The 16,873-nt window shown below is 39.6% G+C and overlaps 1 protein-coding gene across 2 annotated transcripts in view; it reads right to left on the bottom strand.

Annotated features, from left to right (window-relative positions):
* Klhl13 (kelch like family member 13) overlaps positions 1 to 1,718 on the bottom strand; it is a 185,376-nt gene extending 183,658 nt beyond the window's left edge. Inside the window, exon 1 of one of the 2 annotated variants that reach the window (XM_074063876.1) lies at positions 1,540 to 1,718. The gene's annotated coding sequence lies outside the window, so the exon portion shown is untranslated. The remainder of the gene's footprint in view (positions 1 to 1,539) is intronic. The other variant, XM_074063873.1, reaches the window with a different exon arrangement.
* Between the last annotated feature and the right edge of the window lie 15,155 nt (positions 1,719 to 16,873).

Genomic DNA, 16,873 nt, shown 5'->3' with positions numbered 1-16,873 from the left:
CAGAAACTATTCTCATTATCTCACTGCCAAAATAAGTGCTACCAGGATAGTGAAATTTAGCCACTATCTTCATTCACAACTTGGTTTCTTCTGAGACTGCTGCCAATTAATGCACAGTGTCAATGACAACACCTGATCACACATTAAGCAAACAAATCTATCATTGTTAAGCCCAAGGATATTAATAAAAACTTGCAGTTAAGGGAGCTAATATTTTTAGATATAAAATGATGTCACGACCGCTTACTTCATTTTTTTCTCAGTTTTCAAGTTTGAGCACTACATATAGACTATTTCCAAAAGCACAGCTGCATACCGTCCGCAAGTGCTTGTTCACTGGTATCTGGCTCCACTGTCAGCCCCTTCGTTCAATTTCCTTCACGCACTAATTACAGCATGGAAGTAAGCAAATGAACTCAGTACAGGAACTAACCTGGCAACTAACTACATGGGAAGAAAGTGATATCACTAAAAACAGTTTATTTTTTTAAGAACTAGGAGATTCTAAAATACTGCTTCTGGAGGGTTTATATAAATATAAGGTCCACTATAAGAAACTGATGGTTCTTTTAAAATAAAGACAGGTGCCCTTCCAATAAGGTAGTTTTAAACCCCAGAGTCTCTCAGTTCCCATTCCATGCGCTTAATAAGCAGTCTATGCTAACGTGACTGGCTTTCACCCCAAACCACTAAGGTTCTGTATTAAAACAATGAATATCCGAAGTTACAGATGGAGAAATGGAGCCAGGCATCACAAAACCCACCAGTCCTTCCGGACAGGCTTGCTCAGCAGCCAGGAAGGTTCAGGGCCAGGTACCAGGATTACATACAAACACACATATACACACATTTTAGGTAGTTACGGTTCTTGGACTACGTTATTAAAAGCCAGAAGGCAACTTTAAAGTTCCTTAGCAGATAATTTCATAAAGGAATGATGCTGTCATTTTCAGTAAATGGTAGGCTAAAAGGTAAGCCTGGAAGAAAATCATTAGTCAACTGTGACTAAATCAGAAGAGCCGAGACATTCAGAGCTGAAGACGTTTTGAACTAAGTTAAAAGCTTGGAGGAGAGCGTGTGCTCCTGACTGGGGAGCCAGTAGCGGAGCCTTCCAAGTTAGAAGATTCTGCGGGAGGGAGGGATTAGGAAGCACAAAGTACAAACTGTTAGAAGCCAAGAGACAAGTGGGGCTGAGGTGGACAGAGGGACCTCAGGCTATCCGGGCAGCAACAGTGAAGCCCGAAGAAGATCTTGGAGGGATGACAAAGAAGCACAGGGAAAACTGGGTCCTGGCTGGGGTCCTACAGGAGCTCAAGCAGCTGGCGGAACCAGAGGGACCTGGAGATGCAAAGGTGTAGGGCTAAGGGTGCGCGCCAGCACGCGGAAGAAAGGGGGAGCGGGCAATGAGCGAAGCTGGTCCCCTGCCTCACTGTCCCTGGTGCAGATCGCAACTCCTAGCCGCGCACCGCCGCGCATCGCCGGTCCCGGAGGCGGGGAAGCGGCTGATGCAGCCCCTGTGACTTCAGGATCCTGCCTCACCTTGTTTGCCGCGTCCCAGCGCCCCGCGCCGCTCTTCCGCCAGCTGCTGCCCTCAGAGGGCCGAAGAGGGAGTCGCGCGGCACAGCCGGGGCTCCCTCCTGCTGCGAGGCGCCAGCACCCGCACCTCTACACCCCCTGCTCACCCCGGCCGCTTCTCCCTGTCCTAGCGCGGGCAGAGAGCACTGACCCTAACCCGAATGCCGTCCCAGTTATTTTCAAAAGTCCCCGTTCCAGGCTTCCCGGGAATGGGAGCGGAGCTGCTGCGGCCGCAGCAGCAGAGCGTCCGCCTGACCTCAGCAGGGGGTGGGGGATGAGGGAGGGGAACGGGAGCCCAGCTGGGGAGGGGAGGGGAGGGGAGGATGGGGGAGTGGTGGGAGGGAGCGCGCGGGCGGGCGGGGGAAACATGGCGGCGGGGGTGGCCCTGGCGGCGCCTGCGCGGGAGGCCAAGGGAAGGTCGAGCTAGGACTGGGAGGTGGGGGGGGTCCTAGCTGAACACCCCCGCAATGCGTGGCAAGGCTGGGTCCGGAAGCAGGATGACCGCCAAGTGGCCCTCATGCCTCTGAAACCGGGACACTTGGGTGTGAGCCCACGTGGCTTCTGGTGCCCAGAAGGCAGAAGTGAAAACTGTCGCGTATCCAGGGACAACAGTGCAGCCACCCCCTGTTAGCCACTCCAAGCAGGTCACCCATGCATCCTGCCGGCCATGACTTATTTCTCCTCATAGTTACAGCGGGGCCCACGCCCAGGGGGCACTCTGGAAGTAGTGTAGCTTCGCCTCAGTGGGGCCTGCATGTCAAAATAAGCCTGACCCAGACTCACCATATTAACTGTTCATCACTCTTCTAGTGCACTAAGTGCTTCAATCTGCCCTCCCTACCAGAGGAGTACAGAGTAATAAGAAAAAGAAAGAAGAACTACAAATACAGCAGTTTAACATTTACTGAGCGTCTACTATCAGCAGAGCACTGAGCTATCAACTCACTTAACTCTCATACCTTTTCCATGAGGTACACATTATTATCATCGCCATTTTACAAGTGACAAAACTAAGGTGTAAACCTTATGCAAGTTGCCCAAGGTTAGGAAATTAGTAAGTGGCACAGCAGGATTCAGGATCCCAAGTGGTGTCATTCTTGCCGCCAGGCCCTTTACCTTTATGTTATACTGCTTCCAAACTCTGGTGACACAGCTCTTCTAAGTCTGAATCTTCATTCTCCCCAGTTATGTCAGTCTAGGCCCTAACAAAAACCCCAGTCACGCCAGCTTTTCCCCTTGCCAGTCTTCCAGTTATCCTTTTCCTTCTTCAAGGTTATAGCCTGGGGCCCCCTCTTACACCTCCTCTATCACTTCTACTTACAACTCCAGACTCCTCCTAGGAGTAAACCAGGAGTTTGCTTTGAGCAACCAATTAAATCACTGATCGGTGGGAAGGCGTCTCTGTTTTTTAAAGGAGGATGGGATGAGTGTGGAAACTATAGTTCTATGTGTTTCCTAGCCCTTCTTTGGCCTACCTGTAACTGATCTGGGATCTGGTATTTCAACTTCCTACACTGAAATTCTAGTACTGTAATTGGGTTTAGGCAAATTTGGAAATAACCAGTTACTCAAAAACTTGCTAGAACTAAAGATAACACCTCATTGTTAGGCTTCATCAAACCAGCAAAAAAGACAATAATTCCACATACACACTCAATGCCTATTAGAAGGAAAGCAACAATTACAGACGTTTACAATCTCATTGAAATCTATTTAAAGCAAGCAATTTCAACATGCATTAAAAACCTGGCACACAGGTTAAAATAAACACAAATTGAGTTGATGTACATCCAAGTCACTGCTTCATTCCTGCCATAAAAAGATTCAAGTGGAGTTACTTTACAATAAGTTTCTCTAACAGAAATGACAGGAAGATGGGATAACTGAGTATGGTCAAAGCAGCCTTTTCCCACACCAGGAGAAAACCCTGTAAAATTCATAGCAGGGGTGTTGGAATCTGGACAATTACACAATCTACATTTGAACTGGGACACTGCCTGAATAATCCAGTGGATAGAGCACTAGACTTTAACCAGATATTTAGTGTACTGTGTGATATAAAGTTAGCTCTTTCTCCTCTCACACTGTGTTCCTAAATTTTGTGTGGGGATAATAACACTGGCCAGGAGCTGACACGGTGGCTTATACCTGTAGTCTCAGACACTTGAGAGGCAGAGATCAGGAGGTTTGAAGTCAACCAGGGCAAAAAATTAGCAAGGCCTCATCTTAATCATAGCCAGGGGTAGTGGTCACACCTATGGTCCTGGCTACACAGGAGGCCATAGATAGAAGGATCATGGCCTGAGGCTAGCCCCAGGCAAAAACTACTAGACCCTACCTAAAAAAAAAAAAACTAAAAGAAAAAGGGATGGCGGTGTGGCTTAAGTGATAGAGCACCTGCCTAGCAAGCACAAGACACTGAATTCAAAACCCTAGTAACAAATAATAATAATGGTCCTGAGTTTAATTGCCAGTACCATAAATAAATAAACAAATAAATAAGCATTTGGAATATAATAGTTAAAATATGGACAATGGGTGAGTTTAACAGAGGTTCAGGAACTAAGACAAAGGATACTCAAAGCAAAACATTACTGGTGAAAGGAAAACAAAAAAGGTTGAAGGCCATTAAGGACTGGATTGGACCCCCTCCCCAAATTCACGTTTAGGTTTTAATCCCTAGTACCTTAGCATGTAATTGTATTTGGAGATAAAGTCTTTAAAGAGATAGTTAAATTAAAATGCATTATTTAGGTTAGGCCCTAATCTCATATGATTAGTGTCCTTATAAGAAGATATTAGGTTCATGAGTGGTGGCTTATGCCCATAATCTCAGCTATTCTAGAAGTGGAGGAAGGAGGACCCCAAATTCAAGGCCAGCCCACACAAAGGTATCAAGACCCTATTTCAAAAGCAAAAATGAGAAAAAAGATGGGGGCATAGTTCAAGTGATAGAGTACTTGCCTCACAGACTTGAGGCCCTGGGTTCAAGTACTGGAGGGGGTGGGAGATACAGACATGTGTATACATAAAAGAAAGACCATGAGAGGACACAATGAGAAGGTAGTCACCTATAAGCCAAGAAAGGCCTGCTAACCAAACCTGCTGACACCTTAATCTTGGACACCTACTCTAGAAGTGTGAGAAAATAAATTTCTGTTGTTTATGTCATCCATTGTCTGCTACTTTGTTATGGCTACTATACAAACTGATACAATGACAATCAGCATCCACTTTATTAGATAGTGTTGATTGCTGTGTAACTAACTGCCACTAAAAACCACACACATATTTTACCTGTTGCCATGGGCCAGGAATCCAGGCATTACCTACCTGAGTGTACAGCTCAGGGTTCCCAAGGCTGAAATCAAGGTGTCAGCTGGGCTTGATTCTCAGGTGAAGCTCAGAAGCGTTTTCCAAACTTATTCAGGTTGTTAGCCAAATTTCCTTCCTTGCAGTTATAGGATTGAGATCCTTCGCATCTATGGGCCCTAGAGACTTCCTCTCTGCACAGGCAGTTAACATACTTGTTTTTTTATTCAAGGCCAGCATGAAAACTTCTTTCTCCTTGGTAGTGGCTGAATCCCTCTTTTAAGGTCTTTTCCCACCAAATTAGGAAAGGATCAGCCAGTATAAACTCCTTTTTTGAATAACTCAAAATTCAACTCTCTTGGTATCTTAATTACCTTTGCAAAACTCTCTTCACCTTTATCATGTAATGCAACCTAACCATAAGAATGATATACCAGAAGATTCACAACTCCCCACCACCCATGCTTAAGAGGACATGGAATATACAGGTATCTTTGTTTATGTTGAGGTGAAATTTTTGCTTTGTTTTGGTTTGTTTCTGAAGCATTAGGAATTGAACCCAGAGCTTCACACATACAGGCAAGGGCTCTGCCACTGAGCTAAACCCTCAGCCCTGAGGAAGTACATAGAAAATGTGCACCAGAAGGCAAAAATCTTAGGACCTGTCTTAGAATTCTGCCTACCCACAACCCTAAATGCTATCAGTTTAATCTAAAAAGTATAAAATTTCACTAAGAGATCATACTGGCACACACACACACACACACACACACACACACACTCATAACAAAGCAAAGAGCAAGTACCTGATGTCTAGCCAGTGCAAACGCATTTCTGAGTCTGCTGTGCATCTAATGTAAAAATAAAAATATTTTGATTGCTAACTCTGATTAAAGCATAAATTTAAAGGTATTAGGAAACCTTTTTTTTTTGTCTCTTTACATCTCTTCAAAACATCTGGTCCATTACTGGACAGAACCACTACAGGAAAATCTCAAGATTCACAAGGCACTGGAGGGTCTTGCTTTAGGACTTAAGGATAATTCTGACTAAATCTGTACAAGACCTATACCCTGAAAGTTACAAAACATTACTGAGACAAATAAAAAGATCTAAATGAATGGAGAGATATATTACCAGGGCAGAAACTTCAATACCACTAAGATATCAATTCTCCCCCAAATGGTCAATTGTTACAATGCAACCCTCGTCAAAATCCCAGCTGACTTATTTTATAGAAATTAATAAACTTATTCTAAAATTCATGTGGAAATGCAAACAATCTAAAATACACAAAACAACGTGAAAAAAAGCTGGAGGGATGACACTGATTTCAATTTTAATGTAAAGCTACAATAATCAAGACAGTGGAGGATGGAGCAATGAAAGGGAATACAGTCTATAAATAGTCCAACAACACGTATTGACAAGGGATGTTCAACAAAGGTTCAGAGCCAATTCAGTTTTGGAGCAACATGTATACTGTTTTCCATAATGACCATACTAATTTACATTCCCATGAACAGTGTATAAAGAGTTCTGATTTCTCTTCATCCTCACCAACACGTGTTATCATTTACTTTTTTATAATAGCTATTCAAACATTTGTAAGGAGATAGTCATTGCGGTTTTAATTTGTACTTTTTTGATGATTAAAGGTATTGAGCATTTTAGTGTATCTATTGTCCATTTGCGGTACTGGGGATTGAACCCAGGGCCTCATGCATACTAGGCAAATGCTCTTGCACTTGAGCCATGCCTCCAGTGTTTTTGTTTTATTTTCTTTTTGAGATAGGTCTCAACTTTGTCGGGGCTAGCCTCGAACTTGTGATCCTCCTGTCTCTGCCTCTTGAGTGGCTGGGACTACAGATATATGCCTCCATGCCCGCCTCTATTGGTCATTTGTATCTCTTCTTTTGAGAAATGTCTGTTCAGATCATATGCCCATACAATATGGCATTTCTAGCAATTCTGGGAATTCCAAAGGAAATGAAATCAGTAACTGAAGAGACATCTGTACTCCCATGTTCATTGCAGCACATTCACAATTACCAAGAGTGGAAACAACTTAAATGTCCACCAGCATATGAGTATAAAGAAAATGTGGTACCATACACACAACAGAATACTACCCAGCCTTTAAAAAGAAGGAAATTCTGGCAGTCTTCACAACACGGATGGAACTAGAGGACATTATGCTAAATGAAATAATCCAGGTACCAAAAGATAAATATTGTATGATCTCACATATGTGGAATCAATCTCATAGAAACAAAAAATAAAAAGGTGTTTATTAGGCTGGGTGTGGCGGATCATTTCCATAATCCCAGTTACTCTGAAGGCAGAGATCAAGAGGATCACCCTTACGGCCAGCCCAGGCAAAAGTTAGCGAGACCCCCATCTCAACCAATAAGCTGGTTGTGATGGTGTGGTCCTGTCCACCCAGCTATGCAGGAGGCATACATAGGAGGATCATGTAATCCAGGCCTGTCCAGGCAAAAATGCAAGACCTAATTCAAAAAATAACTAAAGCAAAAAGGACTTGAAAGTGGTTCAAGTGGTACAGTGTTTGCCTAGCAAGCACAAAGCCCTGGGTTCAAACCCCAGAACCACCAATTTTAAAAAGGTGTTTACAAGAGGCTGAGAGGGAGAGGAAGGGATGAGGAAAGGAAAGTTATTGATCAAAAGGCACAAAATTTCAGTCAGATTGTGCATTGTGAGCACAATTAATGCACTATGTACTTGAGATTTAGTAAAAGAAGAGATTTTTAACATTGGTCAACACAAAAATGATGTTGAGGTGATAGATATTTAATTAGCTTGATTGTATTTCTCTACAGACCAAAACATCATATTGTACTCCATAATTACAAGCAATTATTATTTGTCAATTAAAATTGAAAAAAGTAATCTACTATCACTATAGATTCATTTTTAGAATTTTATATAAATGGAATAATACAGTGTGTACTCTTCTCCATGGCATCTTTCACTCAGAATAATTATTTTGAGACATGTAATCTCTATTTCAATAGAGAAATAGTTTTTTCCAACAACTTCAAGAAATGGTGCTGGAACAACAATATGTCCATGTGAACTAAGATCCATTCGTCATATGACTTATAAAAGATTAATTAAGAATGCATCATGGACATAAATTTAAAATATAAGACTATAAAATCACCAGAAAACAATCTAGGCAGAAATCTTTGTGACTTTGGGTTAAATATTTATAAAAGCATTATCCATAAAATGACAAATTAATAGGTTGGACTTAATCAAAATTTTTTTAAAAACTGCCCCACAAAAGACCCTATTGAAAGAATGAAAAAAACTACATGTGATAAAAATATAGAAAATCATATATCTAATAATAAAAGGCTTGTATGCAGTATGAAGAACTTTCAAGTCTCAATAACATAAAAACAACCCAACTAAACACAATAGGCAAACAATTTGAACAGATACTACCAAAAAATGATATACCAAAGAAGCATACTAAATAAACACATGAAAGATGCTCAACCTTGTTAGTCTTTAGAGAAATGCAAGTCAAAACTGCCATGAGGTAACACTACATGTTAGAATAAGTAACATTAAAAAGAATAACCATACCAAGTTTTGGCAAGGAACTCTCATATACTACTATTGCAAGTAAAAAATAGTACAATAACTTTGGAAAACAATTTGGTAGTTCTTTAAAAAGTTAAGCATATAGAATTTTTAAGCCTGTTGAAATCATCATAAGAAGGGAACTAAGGTAGAAAGGAGAAAAATAGAGGGGATGAACCAACTTGGGCTATAATACAGATATACATGGAAATGTCGCAAGGAAACTCCCTGTACAGCTATCTTAAACAGCAAAAATATCATTTTTCAAAAACGGAGGACAGGAAGGTAAAACAGGTTCTGTCTGGAGTTGATACCAGTGGGAGAGGGGAGGATATAAGCAAAGGGTGTAGGAGGGTGAATATGGTGAAAATATTATGTACTCATGAAAAAATAGTTAAACATAAACCTACCACATGACCCAGCCATTTCACTCTTAGATATCCACCCAAAAGAAAGGAAGTCATATGTGTACACAAACACTTGTGCATGAATATCTTAGCAGATATATTTGTTATTAGCTAAAAATGAAAACAACCCCCAAATGTCCTTCAACAGATGAATTGATAACTTGATATATCCATACAATGGAATAGTATTCAGCAATAAAAAGGAATGATACTACAGCATGATACACATGACAATCTGGATAAATCTCAAAAAATTATTATTCTGGGTAAAAGATGCCATGGAGAAGACTACATACTGTATTATTCCATTTATATAAAATTCTAAAAATAAATCTACAGTGATATCAGATTAGTTGTTGCCTTGGGGTAGACTGGAAGGAGGCAGAAAGGACAAAGGGATACAAGGAAACTTACAAGTTACAGGTATGTTCCTTATTGTTTTATGGTAATATTTTCACAAATGTATACATATGTGAATGCTTATCAAATTGTACACTTTTAAGTATGTATAGTTTATTGTATATCAGTTATACCTCAAGTAAGCTATTAAACAATCAGTCATGTTCCTTGACATACTGTATTCTCTCTACTTCCTTTTATGGATAAGCTACAAAGACAGGGATACACATTCAAGGCTCAGGAATGGTTTAGAATCAGGGACCAGATTCTGAAAGGACTATCTCCACCTTGTTTCTGCATATTTTTAGGGAATCATTCACTACTCTGTTACAGATGGGCATTTTATGTTTTGTGTGATACATGGTAGGAATTAGTCACAAATCCCTTGTTTCATAGCTCCTTTATGCAAGAGACCAGCCATACTGAGGCTGAAATATATAAAACTCAGTTCCACATTTTAGTGAAGGCCCTCTGGTTGGCTCTTTTGGTGTCAGGCACCTGCTCTGTGCTGGATTAAATCTAGGCTACATGTGGAAAGTTTCAGTCTGGCCATTAAGAATTTCAGAAAATATTTGTTGTAGTTCAGTATGCCTAGCATACACAAGTTTGGGTTCCACCAACAGCACTGCAAAATAAAACAAAAATAACTTGGGTAAAACAGTAGTTATGACTTTAAGTCATTATTGGAGCTTCAGTTAACATGAACAGTCTACTAAATGAGTATACTAAACTCAAATTGACAGACAACTAACTAAAGTTTTCCAGGATTTGTTAAAAAAATGTTAAAAGTGAGAATATCTATCCCCTCATACTAACATGTCAGAAGTCAGATTTATCATTTTTCCTTTTTCTCCAAAGCTCTTCTTTTTGTTTATAAATGGTATTATCATCCTTCCTGTCATCCAAGATTGGAATGTCATCTTTCCATTCATTCAACAACTTTTTTTTGGCAGTACTGTGGTTCGAACTCAGGGTCTCACACTTGCTAGGCAGGTACTGTACTACTTGAGCCACTCCACCAGTCCTTTTTTGTGTGTGTTGGGTACCCAGATAGGGTCTCAAGAACTATTTGGCCAGGCTGGCTTTGAACCACAATCCTGATCTCTGCCTTCTAAGTAACTAGGATTATAGGTGTGAGCCACCAGCACCCAGCTCATTTAACAAATATATATTGAATGTTTCCTTTATGAGAGGACAAGACTAAACTGTATGAACAGCACAAAGAAATATAAGATCTGGTCTCAAAAGTTAAAAGTTATCTCAAAGTGCAAATAACTACCACACCAGAAAGTACGATGTGTGTGGCACAAGCAATGGGAATTCAAATAAGCACAGTTCATCATAATTAAGTTGGAAATAAATTCCCAATGATACAAGAGAATGACCATGAAAGATGTCCATGTGGAGCTACAAAACGGTACTTATTGTACATGCATGTGTATACAACAGAGAAAACAATTTAGAAAAGTATGTAACAATGTAGTAATAGACATTAGATCTTCATATGTTGGATTACTTCCCTATTTTTCAATACTGAGAAAAAATGTTGGGTTTTTTTGTGATACTAGGGGACTCAGGTCTTGGTGCTTGCTAGGCAAGTGCTCTACCACTTGAGCCACTTGAGCCACACCTCCAGCCCTTTTTGCTCTGGTTATTTGAATATAGGGTCTCATTTTTTGCCCAGGCCAGCCTGGATCCATGATCCTCCTCATCTCAGTGTCCCAAATTGTTTGGGAGGTCAGGTGCGTGCCACCACACCCAACTATTGGTTGAGATGGGAGGGGTCTCACAAACTCCCTGCCCAGGCTGGCCTCAAACCTTGATCCTCCTGATCTCTGCCTCCCACGTACCTAGGATTACAGGAGAGAGTCACCAGTGTCCAGCTAATGATGTGGTTTTATGATAAAAAAAGAAAGTCATTAGAGAAATTTTGGTGCAGTTAGGTTTTAGCCATGTCATTTTTAGATGAGACCATATGCACTAGAGATACGGTACTAAATCAGTTAATTAGAAGGTATTTATATACAATACAGATGGCACTTAAAACGATGGGACCATTAAGAAGAAAACTCAGGGGAACTTAGACTCACAGAAGACTTAATTGCCAGAGAAGACACCAAAGGAACAATGGGAAAGAAAAGAGGTCACCTCCAAATAAGAATAAAGAAGTAATGCATAGGCAGACGTGTTTTATATGGAAAGGAGAGTGCAGGCACCCATGTTTATAGCACCACTATTTACATAGCCAAGCTATGGAATCAGCCTAAGTGCCCAACAAATGATGATTAGATAAAGAAAATGTGGTGCATATATACAATGTCGTGTTATTCAGCAATAAAGAAAAATGAAATTATGTCATTTCAGGAAAAGGAATGAAACTGGAGATATCAAGTTAAGCAAGATAAGCCAAGCTCAGGAAGACAAATATTGCATGTTTTTTTGCTCACATGTGGAATATAAACCTAAAAATAATATAACATGATTGTAAAAGGGAGACTGTTTGAGGTGGGAATCAGCAGGAGGGGCAATGGGAAAGAAGAGGGTGACAGGAAGTGAATATGATAGAAGTACATAAAAAAACAGCATAACAAAATCCACTAAAGCTGTTTAAAAGGAGGGGGTGTTGGGAGGTGGGTTAAGAAACAGTGATACAGAGTGGATTTGATCAAAGTACACTATATGCATGTATGTAAATATCACAATGAAACCCTTTTGTACAATTAATTTATGCTACTAAAGGAGAGTTCGAGGCACCTACTCCCAAGGTGAACAAGGTGTAACATTTTCCATGTGGACATGTCCAGAGCAAGTATTGGATTTTATAGTTTAAGCTGCCTTTGAAAAGTTTATCATGATTTTCCCTAAAAAAGTGTCATTTTTCTGAAATGCAAATGTAAATATTTCACTCATCAATTCAAAATTCTTTTCCCTTTTTCACATTAGAGTTCATTGAAGTCATGAAGCTAGTCCTGGAAAGGAACACAAAGCCCATTTTGTCTTTGCCCTTGGTCTCTCTGATAATAAAACTGACGCCAAAAGAATTAAAATGATTTGCCCAAGGTCACGCAATCAGTGAATTAAATATAGTTTAAATTTTTCAGCTGTCTGTGCTAAAGGAGAATGTGGGAGGTTTCATAAATGAATCTTTATATATTCAGCAAGCTCACTCTGTCAGCAAGTTCAAGTTTTCTCCACTACCAACCTTTTCCTTCTTTAGCTCTGGTTAGCTTACACTGTGTCCCCCTTTCCAACTCCCCTCTCCTTTCTCCTGAACCTATTTCTTTCTAGATAACTGCTTCATTTGGCTAGGTCTTTGCTCATTTGACCATTCTGGCAAACAACTTCTCCTTTTACCAAATTGACCTGGTGTCATTTCCCTAAGAAGCATTTTCTGTCCACCCTGGTGGCAATGCACACACCTTTGGGCATTGATGAAGAGTAAATCTCTCACTCACTAGCTGTGTGACCTTGAGTCTCTTTCTGCATACTTGCAGTGTTTGTAGAAGAGAGATGCTAATAATTTCTTACTTAACAAGATTTTCCTAAAGTTTAAATAATTTATTATAATTAGCTAGGCATGGTGGCACGCACCTGTAGCCCCAACAGCTCAGAAGACAGGTGAAAGGATGGCTTAAGCCATTCAGACTAGCCTGGGCAACATAGCGAGGCCAAAAACATCATGTTAATAATTTATTATACTTAAAAGCACATAAAATTGTGCCTGGTATACAGGAAGAGCTATATAAGTCTTAGACCTAGTCCTCTTATGTAAGTACCTGAAACACTTGCAGGCATTTTTTTAATGTGTCTGCCTCTTCTTATTGGACTGTCTTACTGAAGTCAGGGATGATGGCTGATTCACTGTCTGGCAAAAATGAGTGCTCAGTAGATGTACATGACCTGAATAAACTGTGTCTAAAGGGACAAGTAAACCCGAGTCTAAAGTCTAAACAAACTAAGTCCTCCAAAAAGACTATTACAAAAACAAATAAATTAGTCTATTTGCACTTGCTTTAAATATTAAGCTCTTCACATACATTTAAATCAAATCAATGTAACTTTACAAAACTATCAAACAACTGTTTAATTCTATTAGTCAAGAAAATGTTTAAGTAAAGTGGGAATGTGCCATTTTACCATATCTCTTTTGTTATCATCTCTAATTTTTTTGCAGTGCTTGTGATGGAACCCATGGATTTGTGCTTGCTAGGCAAGCACTTTACCACTGCATACACCCTTAGCCCTAAACTCATTTAAACTATTTTTGAAAATCTCTCCATTCAATCTCTTCCATCCTGACAGGTGAGTTCTGCTAACCACTATCTAATTTGGGCAAGTATTTTACCTTCATTGACTCTTGCCTAATCCATAAAATTGAATAATAACACTATTCAGTGTAATAATAACAGTGAAATTGTGATGACTAATGAATTAATGTAAGGTATTCAAGATGAAAAGTACTGCCAAGCATGGTGGCTCACATCTGTAATCCCAGCTACTCTGGAAATAGAGATCAGGAGGATTGCAGTCCAAGGCTAGAAAAAGCTAGTGAACCACAATCTCAACAAAAAAGCTGGGCATGATGCTGTACACCTGTTATCCCAGGTACACAGGAGGCCTTAGGGAGGAGGGTGAGAAACTGAGGCTGGCCCCAGGTAAAAACATGATACCCTTCCTAAAAAATACCTAGAGCAAAAAAGAGCTGGTGTAGTGGCTGAAGTGGTAGAGCACCTGCCTAATAAGCACAAAGCCCTGAGTTCAAACCTCAGCACTGCCAAAAATAATAACAGATTAAAAGTACTACAGAATTGCAAGGGTTTGACTTCCATATTCTTGGGATCACTAAATGTGAATATAGGAACGTTGTCTATAAAGATCTCAGCTATTATTTCTTCATGCAAACTTTCTTCTGCTAAAATACTCCATTTCATTCTTATCAGCTCACCTAGAGATTTCAGGGGGAAGATAAGCAGCAAGGACTTCTTGAGAACAATAGTCCCAGTTTTATGAACAGGGCATTGTTAGGGATTTGCCGCTTATCATTAGGGAACTGAACAGACCTAGTTTCTTTTTCCGATCTCCCATGCCCAATAAAGTCTCCACAGCATCTGCAGATGTTCATCTTTTTGAGTACTTGACGGGTTCTATCAAAAGTCACACGTTCTCCAACTAGTGCTGATGACTCCTGTTGCTAACTAAGAGCCATAGCACTTGTTAGCTTTGTCTTAATAAAAGCCTTGACCTTTGCTTACATTTACAAAATGAAGATGAGGGTAGCAGTAACCAAAAAAAAAAACATAATGTGAGCCACAAACATTAGCCACATGTAACTTTGTAGTAGCCACATTTTTTTTTTTTTTGCGGTACTGGGGCTTGAACTCAGGGCCTTCACCTTGAGCCACTCCACCAGCCCTATTTTTGTAAAGGGTCTTATGGAACTATTTGCCCAGGCTGGCTTTGAACTGGGATCCTCCTGATCTCTGCCTCCTGAGTAGCTAGGATTACAAGCGTGAGCCACCAGTGCCTGGCTAGTAGCCACATTTCTAACAGCAAGAAGAAACAGGTGAACTGGGGATGTGGCTCAGTTGGTAGATCACTTGCCTAGAAGCATGAAGCCCTGAGTTCAAGCTTCAATATCACAAAAAAAGAGAAAAGAAACACGTTATTAATTTAATAATGAATTTTAACTCAATAAATCCAAAAATGTTTCAACATGCAATTATTACAGAAAAATTAGTGAGATACTTTATGTCTTTTTTGTACTAAGCCTTTGAAATCTAGTGAGAATATTTTACACGTACATCATATCTCAATTCAGACCCTAGCTACATTTCAAGTGCTAGATAATGACATGTGGCTAGTAGCTATCATATTAGATTCCACAAGCATAGAGTTCTGGTTTATTGATTTGCAATAAGCTGAAATATATATACCAGATAATTCTCTCCAGCACTTCTCCTGTCACGCAAACATTGGTGAGTGCAAGAAATGACATGGAAAATGTGGTTTTATTGTCCATAATTGGAGGTTTTGATGAGCCCTACTAATAAATTAAAATGGGATCATATTATACCAAATGTTCCGTAAAAAAATATGGAAGTTGCAAAGGGTTTAGGATGTACATGAAAGGCCAGTCATTACATTTCTTAGCAATCATAAGAACTATATCAACTTTAGAACAGAAGATATTTTAAGAATAAAAATAATGTTCATTTGCCTAAGTTTGTGACAATTTGGAACCATCAAATGTTTTTAAGGAAAAACAATTACATTACCTTCAAGTATAGAAAGAAATGCAAATTAGATTGGCAAAGAGTTGATAGAAACTTTTAATAGACCTGCTATATTAATCAGGAAGACAACCAGCGAAGTACGGTATCCAAGCCTTCTCACATGTTGTTTCCTCTGTTAAAAGACACTGTTCCCAGCCATCTTCTCCCAGACAACTTCTACTACCTTTGAAGTCTCAGCTTAGTGATTTTCTCTGAAAGACTTTCTCTGATACCCTGGACTATAATGGGTGTTTCTGTAATATTCTCAAAACACCTTGTACTCCTTAGACAATTACACCATCTTGTTAGTGTAAACCACTCGTGGTCTTCTTGCTAGAATTTAAGTACCATGAAGTGATGACCTAGTCTGTCTTATCTGAGATTGAATCGCAATGTCTCAAATAAAGCCTGGCTCACTGATAGTAAACAAATAAATATAGTTGGTTTAATTTGTTAACTGACGTCACTAAGTAATTATGTTGTGTAATGCACCAATTACATCAGCTACCAATTGTACGCAAAAGAGAGTATCAACAATATTTGTTCTTTTAAACACTTTATAGTCTCCAGATGAAATCTTGTTGATTATACTGATGTTCTGGGCAATGCATTTCTTTTTCCATAGATAGGTGTCACTCAAGGGAGTCTCTAGCCTTCTCAATGAATATATGTATGCACCAGAAGGAAAACTTATTTTTTTTCAATTTGAGTTGCACTATCATTCCTTCTCTTAAACTATCTACATTTGATGTGTTTGGAAATACCTGTGGCAGATTCTATTTCAAACATGAAATAGTTATATATAGAATATCTATTCCCACATTCCTTATTATTGACAGCTTTTCTTTCCCCTTGCTTTAAACATCATGGAAAAAAACAAGTTATATGAATAGAGTATAATTTTTTAGTATAAAAGACCTGGGAGATGATCCAACATCACCATTTTACAGGCAAAGGTCCCTGGAGTAGGCCAGGCTTTCAGTTAGTCAATTCTGCAAATGTTTACTGATTACCTACTTTGTGTTCTCAATGGTGCAGAGAGGCAAAGTTATGCTTTCGAGGAGCTTATATTCTTATTCTAGCAAGGGAGTAAGATAATCAAACATTAATAAAATATTATAATTTCAGGAAATGAAAAGTGTTATGAATGAGAGAAATGGTTTATAATGAACGTATAAATATTGTGAGTGAGTGATTTGAGATGGGAGGAGCTACTTCTGAAGGGATGCAAAGGAAAGGCTGTTCATTTGGTGGGGCAGTACTGGAGTTTTAACCTCAGGGTCTTGAGACTACAGA

Source organism: Castor canadensis, chromosome X, assembly GCF_047511655.1.
Source record: "Castor canadensis chromosome X, mCasCan1.hap1v2, whole genome shotgun sequence".
Taxonomy (NCBI): Eukaryota; Metazoa; Chordata; class Mammalia; order Rodentia; family Castoridae; genus Castor; species Castor canadensis.
This window is presented reverse-complemented; position numbering and strand designations above follow the sequence as displayed.